We start from the raw sequence: 20,094 nt of genomic DNA, 5'->3' as shown, positions 1-20,094 counted from the left end.
ATCCAGAGAAAGAAAACAAACAGAAACATAGGGAGAACATGCAAACTCTACATATAATAAAACACCATGGAGTTTCCAAGGTAGATATCTTACTAATAAGTCACATGGTACCTTCAAACTCACAGCTGTAATGAAAACAGTATAGGTTACTGGGCTCAAAGTTTTGCAAATGCTTTTAGTATAAGTATTTTATCATTTTGCTTAATTTATTTATATGAAGGCTACATAAATTTGCAGAGTAGGAGGTAGATAGGATGGTTAACAGCAGGGACATCAGTTGATAAATGTTAATCTGATTCCCCCACACTAACACTCATGACAACTTAGTGAATTCTAAGCAGAGCACAATCTTAAACATTGGCAAGGCAGCACTGCATGCTCTCTGTTGATATACAATATGCTCCCTCATCTATACTGTTTGTACTTCCTTAGAGGAATCACTCCATGCACTGACAGAAAAATGTTACACAGATGTATAATTGGATGAATGCACTTCTCGTCCTTAAAGTTCACATCCCTGGAGCCTGCTTTAACAGTCACACCTACCTTTTTGTAACCTACCATAAATACTCAGTTAATAAGTCATGTAGGAGAAATTATGACTAGTCCATGTTAGTTAAACCTAGAGATAAGAAACCTTTTTCCACAACCTGCAATGGTATATGAAGATGACAGAATGTCAAATTCTGCAGAATCTCTATCTCTGATGAGTGCTGTTACTGTTATACAGGCAGCATTACGCCGTGTTGATAACATTATGCCTTTGTATTAACTAGAATGCTGCTGATTTGTTTTTTTTTGATTGTTTTATTTATTGTTCATGTTAGTTATTTAAAATTCTTCTCTAACTTACTAATAATTCTGTCCTTATTTTAAACTGTCACATCCCATACTAATAATGTTGTGCTTTTGTAGTCTTTGGTTAGAGGTTCTCCTGTACTTGTAAAGCTTGCTTCCTAATTGTTAAGTGACAGCTTTCATTGGAGCCGATGTGTGTATATGTGTATGTGTGTGCATGCGCATGTACACATGTGTGTGTTTGTGAGCACAAGTGTGTGTGTGTGTGTGTGTGTGTGTGTGTGTGTGTGTGTGTGTGTGTGTGTGTGTGTGTGTGTGTGGTGTGTGTGCATTTACCTATGGGTGGATGGATGAAGAATGAATCCTCAAACCTCATTTGCTCAAAATTTAACCTGCCAAGGATTATAGATCTTCCATAGGAAATCACTATACATAAGTTGTTCATAGGTTCATAGGTGTTTAGTAGGCTAATGGCCCTGGAGGCTTTACAAGCCTAGCCCATAGGGTATTACCCTGGCATCATGCCACCCAACATTAGTTCCCAGTGCATCTGTCGAATAAAGCCACTGGAGTGATCCCTGGGGTGAATTTTCTATTTCCCATCCACTCATCAAGATTTCTCTTGAAGAGGGCCAGTGAGATGCTTTGTTTGACATGTATGGGAAGTCTATTCTATAGCATGGGGAGTCTCTGGGTTATGAACCTGTCCCTCCAGCATGTTCTGTTGATTGTGGTAATGAGATTGAGGTCTCTGGAGTGTGTGGTGTTGAGGGATTGGGATTTCTTTAGATGTAGCAGTTCTAACAAAGCTGGGTCAGACATTTGTAAGTCAAGCAGAGATCACTTCTCTAAGTAGGCAATATGAGACAGAGAATAGTTGGAGTTTTTTGAGTCTGTCCATATAGGACAAGTGCTTAAGGCCCAGGATCATCTTTGTGAGGTACTTTTGCAGCCTCTCCAGTTGTTGCAGTTTATTGTGAGGTACATGCCAAATGGGGCATTGTACTCAATGACTGGCCTAATGAGGGAAGAGTAGAGGGAGACAATGACCTCTTTCTTCCTGGATGCAAAATCCTTAGTAATGAGATGTGCCACATAGAAGGACTTTCTGACCACAATGGTAATTTGGTGGTCAAAAGAGTGGCTGCTGTCAACCTGTGTTCCCAGATCTCTTATAACGCCTTCTGTGTTCAGTGGACTACCATCAATGTGGTAATTCATGGTAACTGAGTTTTTCCCAAAGGGGATGACAACACATTTTTTGACATTGAGCTTAAGGCTATGGTTCTGACACCAGTCGTTAGTCAAAGTGAGGCCTTTCTGCAGGATGTCAGCATCACTTGTGGAGTTAATAATAGCTCCCAACTTTCAATCATCTGTAAACTTTTCAGCCACAGCATTGTCCTTTTTGGGGGTAGTTTCGCCATAGTTCAAGTTCTTGACACTGAGTAGTTGGTATGTATACGTTGTGGGGTGTGTGGGTCTAGCCCTCCTAAAAAAAAACAGTTAAAAATATGTGTGGGGGGTGTTCGTCATTTTTTGGGTGGTGCAAAATTTGGGCATTTCAATACTTGGTGGTTTAATCTTCATCCACTCATACTGGAAGTGTGTGTGTGTGTGTGTGTGTGTGTGTGTGTGTGTGTGTGTGTGTGTGTGTGTGTGTGTGTGTGTGTGTGTGTGTGTGTGTGTGTGTGTGTGTGTGTGCATTTGTGGGGGCAGATGCACATATGGATGCTCTTTGAGATAGTTCAGTGAAAATTGTCTTTGTGCTTCTTATTATTTAAGTCTATAACTATTGAAATGAAAATAGAATTAGGTAAGGATGGAGAGATCTTAGAAGTTATTTGAAAGCCATCTCCAGCATCTTTGTAAGCATATAGCAAACAATCTTTACAGAACTATTATCGTAATCATTTCCTGCTGAATGCAGTATTATTTGCTTCAAATGGAGCACACAGAAACAATTTGGCTACTGAGTTGCTGCTATAAAAAAGTTGAAATCAATTCTGATAAATATGGAAAAAACACAATAAAATTATTATTAAGAAGGAAGTGTTCTTAACTCTTACTTTGGCAGATAGAGCCTTTACACACAAGATAAATTAAATGGGATCTAGTATTGATATTTCTTAGTCTGCATTTATTAATGAGGCTTTACAACAAATGACTTTGATAATGAACTTAGAAATGGTGATAATACTGAAACTCTTTATTATGTGATTTTATAGAGAAAACACATTGGTACTGAAATAAAAAAATATATTAAGCAATTGATGCATTTAACATTAATTAAACAGTTTGCTAAGATTCTGAACTTGCAAGTATATGTCTCTTTTTAATTAATCTTCTATCAAAGTAGAAAGAATAATTTATTTAGAGTCACTCCAAAGCATATCAAACATATAGCAGGTCTTTAGTGATAAAAAGCCAAAACTGAAAGCTAACACTTTGACACTACAAATAATTTCAAGCTAGGACTTATCCTCTTCTGACCTGTATATCTCTGTCTTGTGTAACCACACACTTTTTTCATTTATCTATTCCCTTTTATTTGATCTTCATATAGTCAATAGCAAAGATTTGCAACTTTCTGAGGCTCTGTAGTTTTCTTTTTTACATTTGAAATACAGATATGCAGCTTCAAGAATACCTGGAACTTTAAGGATAAATGTTGATGAATTATACATTCTGTGTGCTCCGGAGTCAGAGTGCTGAAATATTAATGTGCAACTAGCTTACTGTGCAGTTCATACACAAAGATGAGCTATTCTACGGTAAGACTTAAGATATATTCCAGGCAGCATACAAAGCACAGCGGTATACTTTTTTTTTAATTGAGGAACCAAATGTTAATTGATAGAGCTCTGTTTTGCTTTGCAGGATATCATTAATCTGCAAGACTCCTGACATTCACTATCTTAACAAATGGCATTATTTGATAACTTTAAAATAAATCTGCAAAACTATTCTTGGAATATGTGTTTTTCTTACTTTTTCTGACTACACATGATCTATTAGTGAAAACTCATCACAGCCCTATTGACAAGTATTGGTACGTGTAGGTTGCCATGGAGTAGTTTCTGTAATTAATGCCTGTTCTGTTGGTATAATGGGATGGATAAAGACTTGGCCAAGTGACTATGACCCAAGTGACTTGTCTGCAGTTAGTAGCAGATGCTTGCAGGAGCTGGCATACTGTGGAGAGGAACGATGTAACAGCTGCCTGTTCCACTTTTCAAAGAGGGATGGTATGGAATCATGCTATGCCTACATAATAGCCCAAGGTGTAGCTAGGTTGGGGCCAAGTTGACGGCCACCCTGGGTTTGAAGTGTTAGGGAGCATGATTCCAAATGGTCTTCAGTGCATCACTGACATTCATTTTTGAATGCCTGTTTTGCATTTGCAGTCAGAAATGAAGTGCTGTAGCAGTCTGTGTCTTCAATGCATTATTGACATTTAGAAAAGAATGCTGGTATTGCATCTGTGGTTAGATCTGAAGCACTGGAATAAACTGCAACAGCTGCTTGCTACAAGTGTAGCAAACAGTTTGATACAGTTTAAAAGGAGAGAATTTGTCCATCTATCTATCTATCTATCTATCTATCTATCTATCTATCTATCTATCTACATTTCTTTTGCTCTTCAAGTTTTTTTTTTTAAACTTGACTTACAGTTGGGGGGGGCACCAGATTGGTGGATGACACAGGAGTGCAAGAATAGTTAGCTATACATCTGCATTAGCTGTGGGGTTATGTTGATGCTGTCCCAGTTGCAAATTGCTGTTGCAATGAAAAAAGGTATGTACTTGAGTTTCACATCACTGTGGAAATGTGTGTGTGTGTGTGTGTGTGTGTGTGTGTGTGTGTGTGTGTGTGTGTGTGTGTGTGTGTGTGTGTGTGTGTGTGTGTGTGTGTGTGTTGTGTGTGGTGCAGGGGGACATTGTGTTGTGGCACTGTTGCATGTCCCCATTTGTAATGTCAGCTAACATCTCACAGGGAGGAGACAGGGCTACACCGAGTTAATCTGGCCTCCATCAGCATCAGTGGTGGTTCTTTAGATTAAACATTTCAAAATAATTGCATACTTGAAAACTTACATGTGTAAAATCATGCATCTTGCATGGATATTGATTGCAGATGAATATGCTTATATACAGGAAAAATATATAGCAATAAAAATGTGTATATACTGTATTTACCATGCAACACATGGCTCCACAGACATAAGATTGCGCAACTGTCAGAACTGAACTTCATTCCATCTTTTTGTAGGCAAGCAAAATCGTCAGCTACAAATTTTAATAGTGCTAATATCAGAAAATATATTTCAAAGAGCACAGTAAAAGTGGAAACATTAAAGGAAAGTTAATTATATTTATTAACTCATACAGCTATTCCACTCCTCAGATTACCTCACCAGCTGACAACACTAATTTTTCTACTCCTTTGTCCGTCCCCGCATGCAGTTCATTGCTTTGCTTTTTTTTGACAGAGCTCTGCAACCACACTTCATTTATACTTCCAGTCATTGCTTTTCTTGCCCCTTATAGCTGTTTTCACCTCGACAGTGAACCATGTCTTTGCAGCCACACTCAACCTGTTTTTCAGAGCCATCAGCTCATTCTCTTTACTGCAATGTTACTCTGCTCCTATGCTTTCATCCCATATCCCAAGGTACTGCCCACTATACAGCACTTAGTCTGGGTACTCTGGTCAGATTCTTTTTAAATTACCACCATGAACCATACTGTTTCACAGATAGTGTTTGACAGAGGAGCTCTGATATGCACTAACTAAATATCATAGCATAGGAAAATGCAAAAGGACAGTCTTCTGTGCTATATTTGCATACTGTGTGATTCATGGAAATATGAGTAATAGAAAATTTATCCCAGGACTGCCCCCTGTACTACCACTGAACAGTGTCAGCTCCTAAATGCTTTTTCCCATGTGCGGGTCCCCTTAAATTATCTAGGGCATGACCCCAGTTATTCTCGCTATAATTAATCCACAATGGAATTGGTAAGCCAACCTAACAACACAAGAGATAGGTTAATTCAAGCACCAAACGTGACATTGGCTAGGCTTAAAAGGGTATGCAAGGGCAGCTAGACTAGTATATACCTATGACCCTATGAGGCAGCACACTGCTGAGTTGGCTGCACAGAATAATTTTATGGTAGATTTCAGCACATCACTGGTATTTCTTAAGGTGATTTCTTGAAGGACATGGTGGAAGAAATGAGACTAACCATGTAACCAGTCACTCCATCAGTGCCACCAAGTTGTGCAATGTAGACTAACATGCAAGCTTCTGAGCTTCACTGTCTTACTCACTGTTTAGCACACTATTGTCTTCTTCAAAGACTGTTATATAGTGGAACATCTAAACTGTACTACCCCAGACATCCCCAGTGCAGAAATACTAGTCTCACACCTGAAACTTAACCCTCAAAAAGCCATTATTTTTATTGCTGTATACCTACCTCCTGGCAACAACCTTCCAATTATTGAATCTCTCCTATCTTGGTTTGTTTCCTCTTTCAGCCAGGAAACTATCATCCTAGGGGACTGTAACCTTGACTGGCTCTCTTGCTCCTGTACATACCCCACTAACTTCATTAACCTGTACAACTTCACCCAAGCTATCAACAGCCCCACATGCACTGACAAACATTTTAAAAAACAGTCAATACTTGACTGGATACTAAACAACAAGCCTAGCCTGGAGCACCAAGCTAGCTGCCTACCTATCACACTAAGCGTCCATGCTCCCACATTCCTGCTTAGGAAAATAATTCAGTCTCATGCATACATTCCAATGAAATACACCCAGAGCAAAAAAATGTTCTCCCCTGATACATTCAGTCTGCTACTTCAACATTGTGACTGGTCCCCATTAAAATCCCTACAACATGACCTTGCAGTAGAATATTTCAATAATAAATTCTTTGAACTCTTAAATAATCTAGCCTCCATGAGGAAAATTCATACCAAAGCCAGACAATGACCATGGCTGTCTAATGACACCAACTCAAACAAAGGGACAAAGCCTGGTCACATTACCATACGACCAAAAATAAAAAATGATTTCACTATATTTCAACAATTAAGAAATCAAGCAAAGAAAAGCATCTCCAGTGACAAAAAAAACTTACTTTCAATGTGCCCAACAAAAATACATGAACAACCCACAATAATTCTGGCAAAACATCAACTATTTCCTTAACCCTGGAAAAACCACCACCCCTGCTCACTTCACTTGTAACACCTCTGAGCCCATAGCATCGCAATTTAACTCCCATTTTATTAACTCTATCACCATCTTACTAAACAACAAACACTTCTGCCCACTAATTGCACCCCCCATCACCAATAACACAAACTCTTTCTTCCTCAAACACATGCAGACTATGCACATAAAAAAATCCTAAATAAACTAAAACATTGCTGATTTGCTGCAGACCAACTAGACAATGAATTCCTGAAAATAGCTGCTCAAGCCATAGATTACCCCATTGCCATCCTAATCAATTGGTCCATCTCTGAACACTACGTCCCCCACCTCTGGAAATTTTTTTACATCATTCCCCTTCACAGGGAAGCACCTCCTAGAGAAGTCTCAACTTATCGACCAATTGCCATCCTCTCCCCCATAGCTAAAATTTTAGAAAAAATGTATCCACAAACAGCTACTAAATCACCTGACCACTAGCAACTTACTATCTCTCTCACAGCATGGCTTCAGGCCCAAGCATAGTACAAACACTGCCCTAATAACTTTTACCAATACTATTCAACACCTCAAAAATGAAGGACAATTGGTCTCTGCAATTTTTCTAGATATGTCAAAAGCCTTTAACACCATATCTCATTAATTGCTACTCAACAAACTTGCAAACTACAATCTCAACTCATCATCACTAACTTGGTTCCAAAGCTACCTGTCAAACCGTCAACAGGTTACTAAATGGGAAATCAATCTCTCTCTTTTGCCTGTATATACTGGAGTGCTCGAATGATCCATACTTGGGCCCCTCTTTTATATCATATTCACCAACATCCTAAACTCTGCCACCCAACATGCAACTATCATCCAATACGTTGACGACACCTAACTAATCTGCTCAGCCCCTTCTTCCCAAGAACTTCAACACAAAATGCAAAAATCCTTCCTGGACATAGAAACATACTTCTCCAAGCATCAATTCACCCTAAACCCAAATAGGACTAAGTTCATGATTTTCACTAACAAATCACCCAAGTTCAGCCCTCTACCCCTATCTATCTAATCTTCCACTGGAACAAAAATTAACCCAACTAATCAGACCAAACTCCTAGGAGTTACAATTGATAACAGACTAAATTTTGATACACACATCTCCATAACAATCAAAAAAGTCCATGCCAAACTAGGCATCCTCTACAGGACCAAACCTTACCTCACTCACCAAGCCAGACTAGCCACTGCTAGAGCCCACCTACTATCTACCCTACTCCATTGTTCACATATTTTCTCCAACATACACAAGACTGACTTTAATAATCTAGAATCCTGCTACACCAAAATAACTAGGTTTGCAGCCAATCACTGCCACAAAACACATCATTGATGTTCTCTCCAGCACCTCATCTGGTTGTAACTTCCCACATTGTTAACTCTAAACCAGTTTACCATTGTCCACAAACTCTTACACAACCCCAATAACTGCCCTGATCTCGCAAACCTGGTCCAACTCAACATTAACCGCATGTCCCTAAGATCCTCTTACAAATTACTGCTAAAAATTACCCAGTCACAGAACTATTATGGTGAGTTTCTCTATTCCAATAAAATAGCCAAGGTTTGGAACACTGTACCCAAGCTCATTCACACAAATACTAACATCTCTTCTTTCAAAAAAAGTCTAAAGGAATATCTCACCATCAGATGGGTCTGCCCTTGTACTTCACCAGGGTAACACCTTCCTAATGTCTTCTCAACTCTGCACTCTCCTTCACCTCAATCAACTACAGGCTGTTTGCTAGTTGAGTTTTTGATAAACATGTTTGTACTACCGTAAATTTCAATATAATGTTTCTAGAACTATTCGTTTTTGCATAGCATCTTTGATTACTGTGCTACTGGACTGTGACTTTTTAACTATTGTACTGCTGTACTGTGCTTTATTAGCTACTGTTTTCTTATTAATTGTTTTGCTTCTAATTGTTAATTTGTCCGAAGCTTTTCTCTCCGGGTCTCTGCTAAAAACGGGCTACTGACCCAGTTGGACACTACCCGGTTAACAAATGTAAATAAATAAACAGAGCGCAACTCGTCTGCATAACATGCATATTTGTGAGTTGTTTTTGTATGTCATGTGCAGGCATGGCCTAATTGAAAAATCAAAAGTGCTGTCTGTGGTGCAATGCAAAGGAGAGAAGTGGGAGGGGGTGTTCACATGCATGAGGGGCATTACATTTCAACAAAGTATTACATGTTGAGCAGCATCGGTTCTAATCTGATGGGCAATTATTTTAATGCCATATTTTTATTTGTAATTTACTTAACAGTTTTAGGCAACTATAGATTTTAACGCATGTTTTGATAATTATTTATTTGTTTATTGCCTTTTAAGTTGCTCTTGCTTTTTTTTCAATTATTGTGGGTACAATGCTTAGCCATGAGTTCTAAAGATAAAAGTTTTATCGTACAGGAGTTTGGAAAGGTTATTATGGCAAAAAGAAGTATGCAAACTAACAGAAAGTCAAGTAACCTCATGAAAAGCAAGTATTCATTTCACAAAAGGGAGGTGTTATAAGGTGTCTCTAACAGTAAACATTATAGCCATAATCCAGAGATACTCACCTCTGGACAAGAATTCATCTATACGAATATGGGTGATCCATCAATACTGAATATTTTATTCCTAAGTACAAGGCTCACTACCTAATTGTGCACATTCATTGCATTCTCAAGAGGTAGAAGGGTGTCTCTGGACAATAACTATTTCATCATTTTTAACTATGTGGTTTGCAAATGAGATGCCAGACACGGACATCAAAACATACTAGATGGATGGACATTCCTAGTGTAGCACTATTATATGCATGTCTCACCACATATTCCATTCTGCAGGGCTACTTGGAACTTATAATGGAGGCAATCACTATGTAACCAGCTACATAAGTAACAAGCTCACTGTGATTCCCTTAAACCAGACATCACAATTCATAAATTCCTTACACCCATAACTCAGAGCCAACAGGTCTTGTACACGTAACCTGTTACATATATACTCAAACCAGGGAAGGTTAAAAACAAGTGAACAAAATAAAATCTCTCTCTCTCTCTCTCTCTCTCTATTATATATATATATATATATATATATATATATATATATATTTTTTTTTTTTTTTTTTTTTTTTGCAAGAGGCAAGGTCTCGCCATACAGGGGGCTTAACCATTCACATCCCCTTACTTTAATATTCTTACTCAAATAGTGCTGTATCTGGAAGAAAGAATGGTCTACAAATGCAAGGAAAATATGTCTCACTCATTCTTTCAGACCCTGTGATGTCATATAGGATAAATAATGCAATGCAATTCAGAAAAAAGAATTAGCTCACTTATGAGGCAAGCAATAGCACCCATGCAATAAATAGCTTGAGCTCAGAGATGCAACTAGCTCATCCAGTGCACTGGACAGTTCCCCTGATGGCCACCCCCTCCTCAACCTGTAAAACCTCTCAATATTCAAGAGAAAAAATAAATAAAACTCTTCCATGTCCTGACTGCAACAAGATGCTTGGTACAAATGTAACATGAACCTTGCTAGCACACTCTGTTTCATAAGTAAATGCCAGTTTTATGCAATTGCTCAGTCAGCATCTGCTGATTGCACCCCCTAACAGCATAAGAGCATGGCAACCATATCCTTTGCCCCGCTATAGTTTTTGTACAGCTCATTCTGACTCAGATAAGCAATTGTGATGTGAGCAGCCTTATATCAAGCAACAGAATGCATGCCATGATTGTGTAATTAGTGAAGAGATGGACAGGTATATGGGGTAAATGGCATGCAATATATAATACATGGATAGCTTGTGCTAATGATGAATTATATTTTCACATATCACAAACTCTAACTGTCCCACATGTATTCTCTAAATGATTCTTTCCTAAAAGGAGGATACAAAGAGCTGTCAAGAAAGATACATTTTAACAGGCTGAATTAGGGTTACCCCCATCCTTGTTCATGCAGGAGAGCTCTGATTTAGGTTAAAGAAGCATGTGAGAAAAACATGAAAGAATTACAAATGTCCAGATATCATAAGAGAAAAAATATTTTTTTTAAACTTTCAAAAACTGTGCTTTATAACTAAAATACATTAATATGATAGAACAAATGAATAATTTCTAGTGATTTACTGAGCTTTGTACCACTGTGCTTCACAAGTGCTCTCTATTGTGCATCTAAAAAGATGGGAACCCAAGATCATATGACCAGTACACTCTGCTTCAGGAATGTTAGACAGCAATATGATAGATTACAACAATGACAAACCTTGGGCCAGATAATGACCAAGTACTGTAGATAGCAACAAAATAGTGTACATGCTACTCCCATCACATTAATATGGAACACAACCAATCACATTAATTAATATTTAGGAGGATGTAATTTGTGTACTTGTAGAAAAAATATGACAAAAGGCCTACAATGTTAGCACAGTCTATTAAGATGACAGATATATCCATTTCCATGATGTAAAAGAAGGTTGAACATTCTCATTTCTTGTGACCTGTCTTTAAGCTGATTTTTACAGTCTGCTATTTGTCTGCATCTATTTTTCTGTTTGTCTTTGTCTTAATTTAATATGTTGCACCTGTTTTAGCTGTGTTAAATCAGTTGCTATTTTAATGAGTGGTTTTGTTGTTTTTGACCCTATAGCATTTGCACCAAACTGTTTTAACATCTGTTAGTCTTTATTCAGTAATTCCAGTAAATAGTTGTCTGTTTTTTGCCTTTTAAGTGATCTAACTTTTGTAACTAAATTCTGTTTGTATTTCCATGAGAGGAACTGAGAACCTGGATGAGTTGCATAAGTTCTGATTGCTTCCAGGTAGAGGTAGGGTTGTAGTTAACTGCTATAATCTGACACCCAAGAGATTTTTAGTCAGGCCTTCTGCTTATGTTTGTGCCAGTCCCAGGGTATTCAATGAGATTGCTAAGTAGTTGAAAATTCTCATTTCGTATTATCTATTTTAAGATTATTTTAACAGTCTGTTTATATGTAGGTAATATACTACTTGCTCTTGTAGGCCATTTTAAGGCTTGCCAATTTTCCTCAAAGGTGAGAATCAAATACTGTATCTTGTGTTTGTCTGATAAGCACTTTAACTAATGCTAACCCAGTCCCCCTGTATTTGTGTTTTATCTGTTTCCTTTTTTTTTTTTTTCATCTGCTTTAACCATATTAAATCAATACGTATTTTTTCTAGCATTTCTGACAATAGATCTGGGGTAAATTGTTCTAAGCTATTTAGACCTAAACACAATGATTCCAGTAAACCGCTACACTGCTTTTGCCTTTTGAGTGGTCTAATGTTTAGAATTAAGCCCTCATTGTCTTTGTTATAGGAAATAAGACACAGAGTGTGTTGCATAAGTTATGAGTACTTCTATGCAGGGGTAGACTTGTAGCTAATTTTATTGTCTGACACTCAAGAGCTTTTCTGTCTGGTCTTCTACTTCTGTGTGTGCCATTTCCCAACTTCTAAGCAAGGGACTTAAGTAGCTGAAAAAATCCCATGCTCCCACATTGTTCTTGTTGTATTCTTAATTTTAGTGTCTCTGCTGTCTGTCCCTTATGTTAACTTACCAATAAAACTCCCTCCATCTTCTCTTTCATTTGCTATTGTCATTAAGTACAAAGCTATCATTTTGCAAAATCATTCCTTCTTAGCTATTTCATACTTTACTCTCCCATTGTTTACCACAGATCCCAGTTACAGAGTGTCCATCCATCTAACTCATGTTGCTCTTTCATACTTAGTGGTTCTTTACCTTCCCTAATTGCAAATTGTGTTTATTACCTCCTCCTAGTCTCATCTCATCTGCTTTTACTAGCGAACATTAAAGGATCACAATGTAACTTCCGTTCTTTAGACTGCTAAAGATTGAACTATCCTCTTCTTCATACCATCCCGATTGCTTAGGGTAGACTCCAGTACTTAGATATATTAACCATTTTTTTCATCTGACTTTTAAACTTCCAACATCTGGGACAAGACTACCATTTATCGCAGGGCCTTGTGCATATTTTTTGTTTTCTAACACAACTACATACACCTGCTGCTGAATTTACCTTATTAGTGAATGAGCCCTGAAAAATCTGGAATAAGTGCTTTTTCTGTTTTTCTTCTGAGAATACTGTAATAGTTGTGCACAATTTTTGTACTTGCTTCTAATTTGGTCTACCGAGGCTAGAGAGAGAAAAAAAACACTTCTAGGCCTCATATTGGGGTAGTACCTTGAAGAGTGTTCCTTGCTATTTATCAGTTTGCTTGTTTGAGTTTTTTTATCTTTTGTCAGTGTTGCTGTGAACAGCGTAGTACTCATTTGCTACAAGCTGTTACATGCTAAGTTGTTAATTTCTGGATTGTGACTCAGTCTACTGAATTTTTCTAATTCTAATGGACTGACAAAAATATCAGCTTTGCAGGATCTAGGTTAAGTGTTTTAGCTATACTTTTGTGTTTTTAGCAGTCTCATAAAAAATGCTTCTAGTTTACGCTAGTGAGAGGAGAAAGCGAACAAATACATTTCTAGGTATCAGATTACTGTAGAACACTGAAGAGTATTGTTTTCTATTGATAAGAGAGTTTGAATTGTTTTAACTCTTGTCAGTGCTGCAATAAATTGCACACACTTGCACAGTGCTGCGCTTAGCACAGAAGTGTTGCAATGTGCACTGTACAGATGTAGGCACCTTGATCCCTACCTACAGTAATACCACATACCTCTCTATAATCTTATTAGGTAATATGAATAGTGATACATGAAAGTGCAGCCAGTTACTTGCAGTTGCACAGCATGGCTCACTGTATACACACCAAACTCCAAGTAGCTCTACATTGCCCAAAGCAGCCCACTATTGCTTTACATAGCTCATGCTCTACAGCAGCTTATTAAAACTGCACTGTCTATTGTTATAGTTGCAATTTATCTCAAATCCCATATCACTTCATTTTGCCAGGAAGTGTACTCCAATCAACAAAACCCAGTTTGCCTCATTTGGTTCATATACTATGTTATAGTCAAATTTCCATAGCTACATTTCTCCACAGTATAGGCAGCTATCTCATTAACTGCACATAGAACTCAGTGACATTTTTGAAAATTCTCAGAATGTATGGACCAAGATGGAAAGCCAGCTTGCTTGTTTCCCTACTGTTTCCAGTCAAATTTGGAGTAGGTATTCTTAGGTAGAGCAGTAAATGCCTTATATTCACAGATAATGAACTCTTACTTAAGTCAATAAATTCTGTTTGTGAGAGATGCACATATTGAACAAATGTGGAAGACTACTTCTCACAAAAAGCACAGACTGTGTACAACACACACAGACACCACACTTAATTCCATACTAAAATGTGTTGTGTTAAAGCTATAAAAATACTGCTAAGCCTCCTACCTCCATGAAGATTAGGTCTTAGAAAAGTCCAGCACAAAACATTCAGGCACATATTCAACAAAGAATTACCAGGAGTTAAATGATCTCATCTCTAGTATACTAGACAACCTGACAAATAAAAATGTGTCAATGATCTGTGACTTTATTGCCAGACATATTGATTCCCCTCTAAGTGGGATGGACAAAGACAGGGTAATGGTGAGATGCTGCTCAGGTGCTAGGATCTGTGATATCTCAAGGGCTTTAAGACTGTTTTACCAAACAAATATGAATACAACATGGTGGTGGTCCATGGAGGGGGGGGGGTGAACAAGATGGAGGCTGTAAGCCTGAGGAATATACTGAGGGGCATGTGAGAACTCTCCATGAATATCAGAAAAACAGCAATATCTCAATCCTGTCTCGAAGGGACATTATCATAATGGTTAAGATTTAACAAACAAAAGAAGGTACAGGGTTTGATTCCCACCTTTGAGGGAAACTGGTCTGGTTAAAAATGGGTTTCAAAGGCAGGTAACATAATACATAGCTCTAAAATTTCCTTCACCAGGATTGATGCCTGTGTTTAAAGAAAAGGCTTCAACAATTGGATAAATTATTTGTATCATTCCAGTGATATATTATGTATCAGTATGTGATGAGATGCTTGACAGTCCTACTTGCTTAAAGTGCTTAATGAATTTCCTGTAAACAAGAACTCCATTGTACGGGACACTTTAACTTCCTTCCATAAACTAGAGTATCTATACCTCCTAGGTAGGATATATCAAAAAGTTCTTAGATTATTACAACTCTTTGGACAAAATAGGTAAAAACCAACTAGAGGGCATAACATTCTTAATCTGTTTCTATAAATATAGCTTAATCACGCACTCTTCCCTTAGTATTTCCTTCCCAAGTTAAGTTCAATCATAAACTACTGATATTCACCTTCAAAATACCTAAGCTTTTTGTAAGCCAATATCTCTGAGTTTAAGGATTTCAAACATACTAACTTCATTAAATACTATGACAAAATTTCAAAATTCACTTACAGCCACATCAGTTTAGATATCGCCATAATAGATAGATTCTCAAAGGAGCTGTATGTCCACTTAGATAAAGGTATAGACCTGGCAGTTCAATCCAGATCTAAACCTAATGGAAATTTGGAAAACTAAGCAGCCCATTGACCCACCAAAATAAATAAACTCTACAATAAGTGGGAAAATGGAATGTATACAGCAGGAAAATAATACTCATGTCAAATATAACATCAGAAAATTGAATAAGCATTTGAAAAGTGCTATTAGGGCTACTAAAGCAGTCCACAATCTTAGGTTTGGATCTGAAGTTAAGGATAATTATAAATCCTTCTTTAGCAATGTTTAAAAACTAAGAAACAACACTCTTTTCTCTGATTGTATTCATAATGTCACCACTTACTCTGATCCTTTGATATTACCAACATACTAGCAAACAAATTCAGTGTAACCTTCACCCTAGAAATCTCTATCCAAGGACCACTTATCCCTAAATATCTGAGACCCCATCATCACTAAAGAACACATAATGAAGGTGCTCTTCCACGACTCAAACACCTCCTCATTGCATTTGATAATATATCTGACTGTGCTAAATTAACTGTACTAAACAAGCCCTGGCAGAGGTATTCCTTAAACTGTTATCTTGAATTCAGCCACTAGCTTTGTATCTGAGGTTTGATTCACAGGAGTAGGGGTGACACTCCACAAGTGTGGCACCAACTCCATTCCTGGGAATTACAGGCCCATCGAACAGCTGAGTTTTAGTTGCAAAACCAAGCAATGTATTATAATTAACGTATAAACTAGGATATTGAAAATCTCAGCAGACTAGACATATAACAGTTTGGCATTGCCAAGGGTAGATACTGTCTAATTAATCTGCTTATCTTCTTCAAATGTGTAACACAGACTGCTGACAACAATCACATGGTCCACAATCTTTGCCTTGACCTGGTTAGTGCATTTTATACCATCCCACATTCCAGCATAGTTAGAAAGCTTAATGCATTACAAATAGATCCCTGTGTGATAGAATGGATAGCAAATGGGCTAAAAGGCAGAACCTATACTGTGTAAGTAGAAGATGTCTCATCAGAAAGTATGAAGATAAGCAGTAGTGCCCTGCAGGTCTCACTGCTAGGGCCTTTTGTGTTCGGCATTCATTTTTCAGATCCTCAGACCATGAACCAAGACCTCTGGCTAAGCAAGTTGCAAGTGACTGTAAATGAAGCCATTGCAATGTCCTCTTCCTGTGATACCCAAGCTCTTCAGCATGAATTTACACTCATAAAGCCCTGGTGTATTAAAACTGGGCTCAAATCAAGTGCTAACAAGTGCAATCTCATCACATTTGGTATATAACTCTTTCCTCTCCACATACAACAGAAACAATACTCCACTCTAAACTGTTGTTAAAGAGCATGGGGTTTGGATTGATAATGTCCTGATCATCTTGTGATGACAGCATTCAAAACGTCCTTCTGCTTATCACAGGTAATTGCCAAAGAAATGTCATCCAGATCTAAGCAGCTCATTGTGCTCTTATACTCAGCTTGCAATGGGCCAATTCTTTTATACAATGTCCCATTTAGAAGGACCTCACTAGACATATCAGGCAGCTAGAAAGATCCCAAAGATGCCTAACTATGAAGATCACTAGAGTAAAAACCATAAACTACTAGAAAAGACTGGAAGTGCTTCCTTTAGTTCAGTATCTTATAGATTCATTAGAAGAGATCTTTGATTTACCTTGTCCACCATTAAGAACCCAGTGGGCCTAGATATCTTGTATATCAACAAATCAAAAAGTTCAATTATACCAGAGCCAGGGATCTAAATGTTCATCAACAAATAAATAAAACATGGTGGAGAGATAATTTCATTGCACTGCACCTTCTTTATATATGGAATAGGCTCCCAATACAAATTAAACAGTATGGTGCATTCTCTTCCTTCAGATGGGAACTGGATGGTTGGAAGGATATTCACAAGTTTATCCCTCTCTTGACTAGCCTAGCCCTCAACAAAAAAAAGGATTTTCCAAATGCTCATGTTACTGAATGTTCATTTTGTTTATAGTGATAAATTGTTCAGTATTCGGGATGGGAGTATGTATGTCTTTATGAGTTAGGGTTAGAGCAGTAAGGACTAGGTAAGGGCATAGATTTGGAGTTGTGCATAGGTACTTGTATATGAGGACATTTGCGTGTCTTTTGTAGTGGTACTATTAGGCAAAGTGTTTTTTGGAAGGAATGGTACAGTGTTGGGGCTAGAGACAGGGGCATTGGTAGAGTTAGGGTCAACATACGTGAGTAAGGGGGTACTGTGGTGCCATTTCTCACTCATATGTATTGAAGATAGTGGCACATTGTATGGCAGTGGCCTCTCTGGCCTCTGATATGCACTTTTTGTTTTTATGTTGTGCCGTGTGAATCTTTTTATATGGTGAGTCCGCTTTTGTTGTCGAGTGAGTGGATGATGCCATGGAAATGTTGGTGGTGTCATCAATTAAATTATTGCCTGTTATTGCTTGTTTTTCCTGGTAACATAGAGTTAGAGCGGTCGAAGTTCAGCCTGCAATGGTCAGCCCAGCTGATGTGGAGTGCAGGAAACTGAATTTTGTTTGGATTTTGGTAATGGATTGTCCTTGAGATGCGGCGGATGGTGTTAGAGTGATGGAAATGTTAATGAAGATGGACTGGATGGTGAACTGTGTGGGTCGGTGGTGTTGGAAGAAAGGAAGGACTTGGTGGTTGCTGGTGATGGTGTCGCCATTCAGGTCTGCAGGTAGATATGGTTGAGAAGACTGTGGTTGGAAAGAGCATCGGAAGGAAGGACGTTGGCCTGGATGATGCTAGGGATGTTGTAATCATATCGGTTCGGCCTGCAGGTAGCAGTGGTTGGATGTTCAGTGGTGACAAGAGGATGGTCAGACCAAAGGACTGATTGTTAGTGATGCATAGAGATGTCAGCAGATGTATCGTGCTTGTTTTAAAGCTTCTGATCCTTGCTTGGTTCTTTCACTGTTGCTGTGTTATTGCTGTTTATTGTTATATGTTGTGTTCTGCTGTTATGTTCTTTTTTCTGCATGAGCTTGGAGGAACAAAATTTCTTTCAGTTGTAACTCGGGTATGGTTGAATAACTATAAATTTGCTTTGACTTTGACTTAATTCTGACATAAAAGTCACACACCTGCATCTGTAAAAAAACATAATTCTGTGTGTTTTTATTACTATTGTTTGTGGCATGCCTGCACAGTATGCAGTGTGTACACACTACATATGCACACGGCTGGTGGAGATATATATATAATATATTTCAGAGCTAGTTCTGTGGCTCTGGCATGAAATGCTCTTTTATCAGCAGTTATATGTTATGTACAGCACTACAAAGGAGTGTACCAGTGAGCAAGTATATGCAGAGAGTAATGATTCAGTAAGTTTCATCATTGTGTATTACCCTGTTGCCCATATAAACCACTGCATGATACACAATTGTTCTCCCTTGCATACAGCCCACAACATCAGTTGCAATTATGCCAATGCCTCCATAGCCATTGCTAACTGGAACAAGCATCCATTAATACTTTGTAAATAACATTCTTACAATGTAGGATATGCAATTTCACTCTCATAAGCCTAACCATGCAATCTAAATATGACTTACATATTTGATTTATTCAGGGGGTGATTACTGACTGCCTATGTCTATCAGAGACATGGGAGCCAGACCAGGGGTGAATTTCCAATTACCCTGCCAATGGTCCAAGTTGCACTTAAAAGTGATAGGGAGGAACTCTGCTTCACATGGATTCGGAGCCTATTCCAGAGAATGGGAATTCTCTGAAAAACACGTGTCTCTCCAACATGTCCTATTTATGTAACAAGCAAAATGGATGACTTTTAATCTGGTAGTTTGGATGCTGTTGGCTTTGCAGATGTGCAAAAGATTCATCAAAACAGGGTCCAGGTATGCCCTGTATGCTAGGTAAAGATCATCTTTCAGAAGTCTGCATGATATTGTGTAAAAAAACTGTGAGGTGATGAGCATAGGACATTGAATTTGTTCCTTGAATTCCTTTTGTAAAAAACCTTTGTGGATGTTCCAGTTGTTGCATGTGTCTGGTCAGGTACATAACAAAGGGGGCATTATACACTATGATGGGTCTGATGAAGGCCGAGTACAGTGGTATGATGACCTCTCCATGCCTGGATATCAAGCCCTTGCTTACAAGATGAGGAACAGAGAAGGATTTTCTTACTAGCTTGGACATATTCTGATCAAAAGCTAGGTTACTATCTACATGAGTTTCCAGATCTTAGACTAGAGGATCGGCTTTTAAGAGTGTTTTATTAATGACATAGTTACTTGGGATGGTAGACTTCCCAAAAGGTACTATATTGCATGTCTTGGTATTAAGTTTTAAGCCATGGCTTTGGCACCAAGTATTTGTCTTTATTAGACATTCCTGAAGGATGTTCTCATCTTGGAGTGATTCAATGACTGCTCCCAGTTTCCAATCATCTGTGAACTTGATCAGCCAAAGGCCTTTGACATTGGCTTTAACATCCAAGAAGTAGATGCCAGAAA

This window comes from Protopterus annectens, chromosome 2.part1 (genome assembly GCF_019279795.1).
Source record: "Protopterus annectens isolate FY-2018-M chromosome 2.part1, PAN1.0, whole genome shotgun sequence".
Taxonomy (NCBI): Eukaryota; Metazoa; Chordata; order Ceratodontiformes; family Protopteridae; genus Protopterus; species Protopterus annectens.
Note: the sequence above shows the minus strand (reverse complement) of the source record.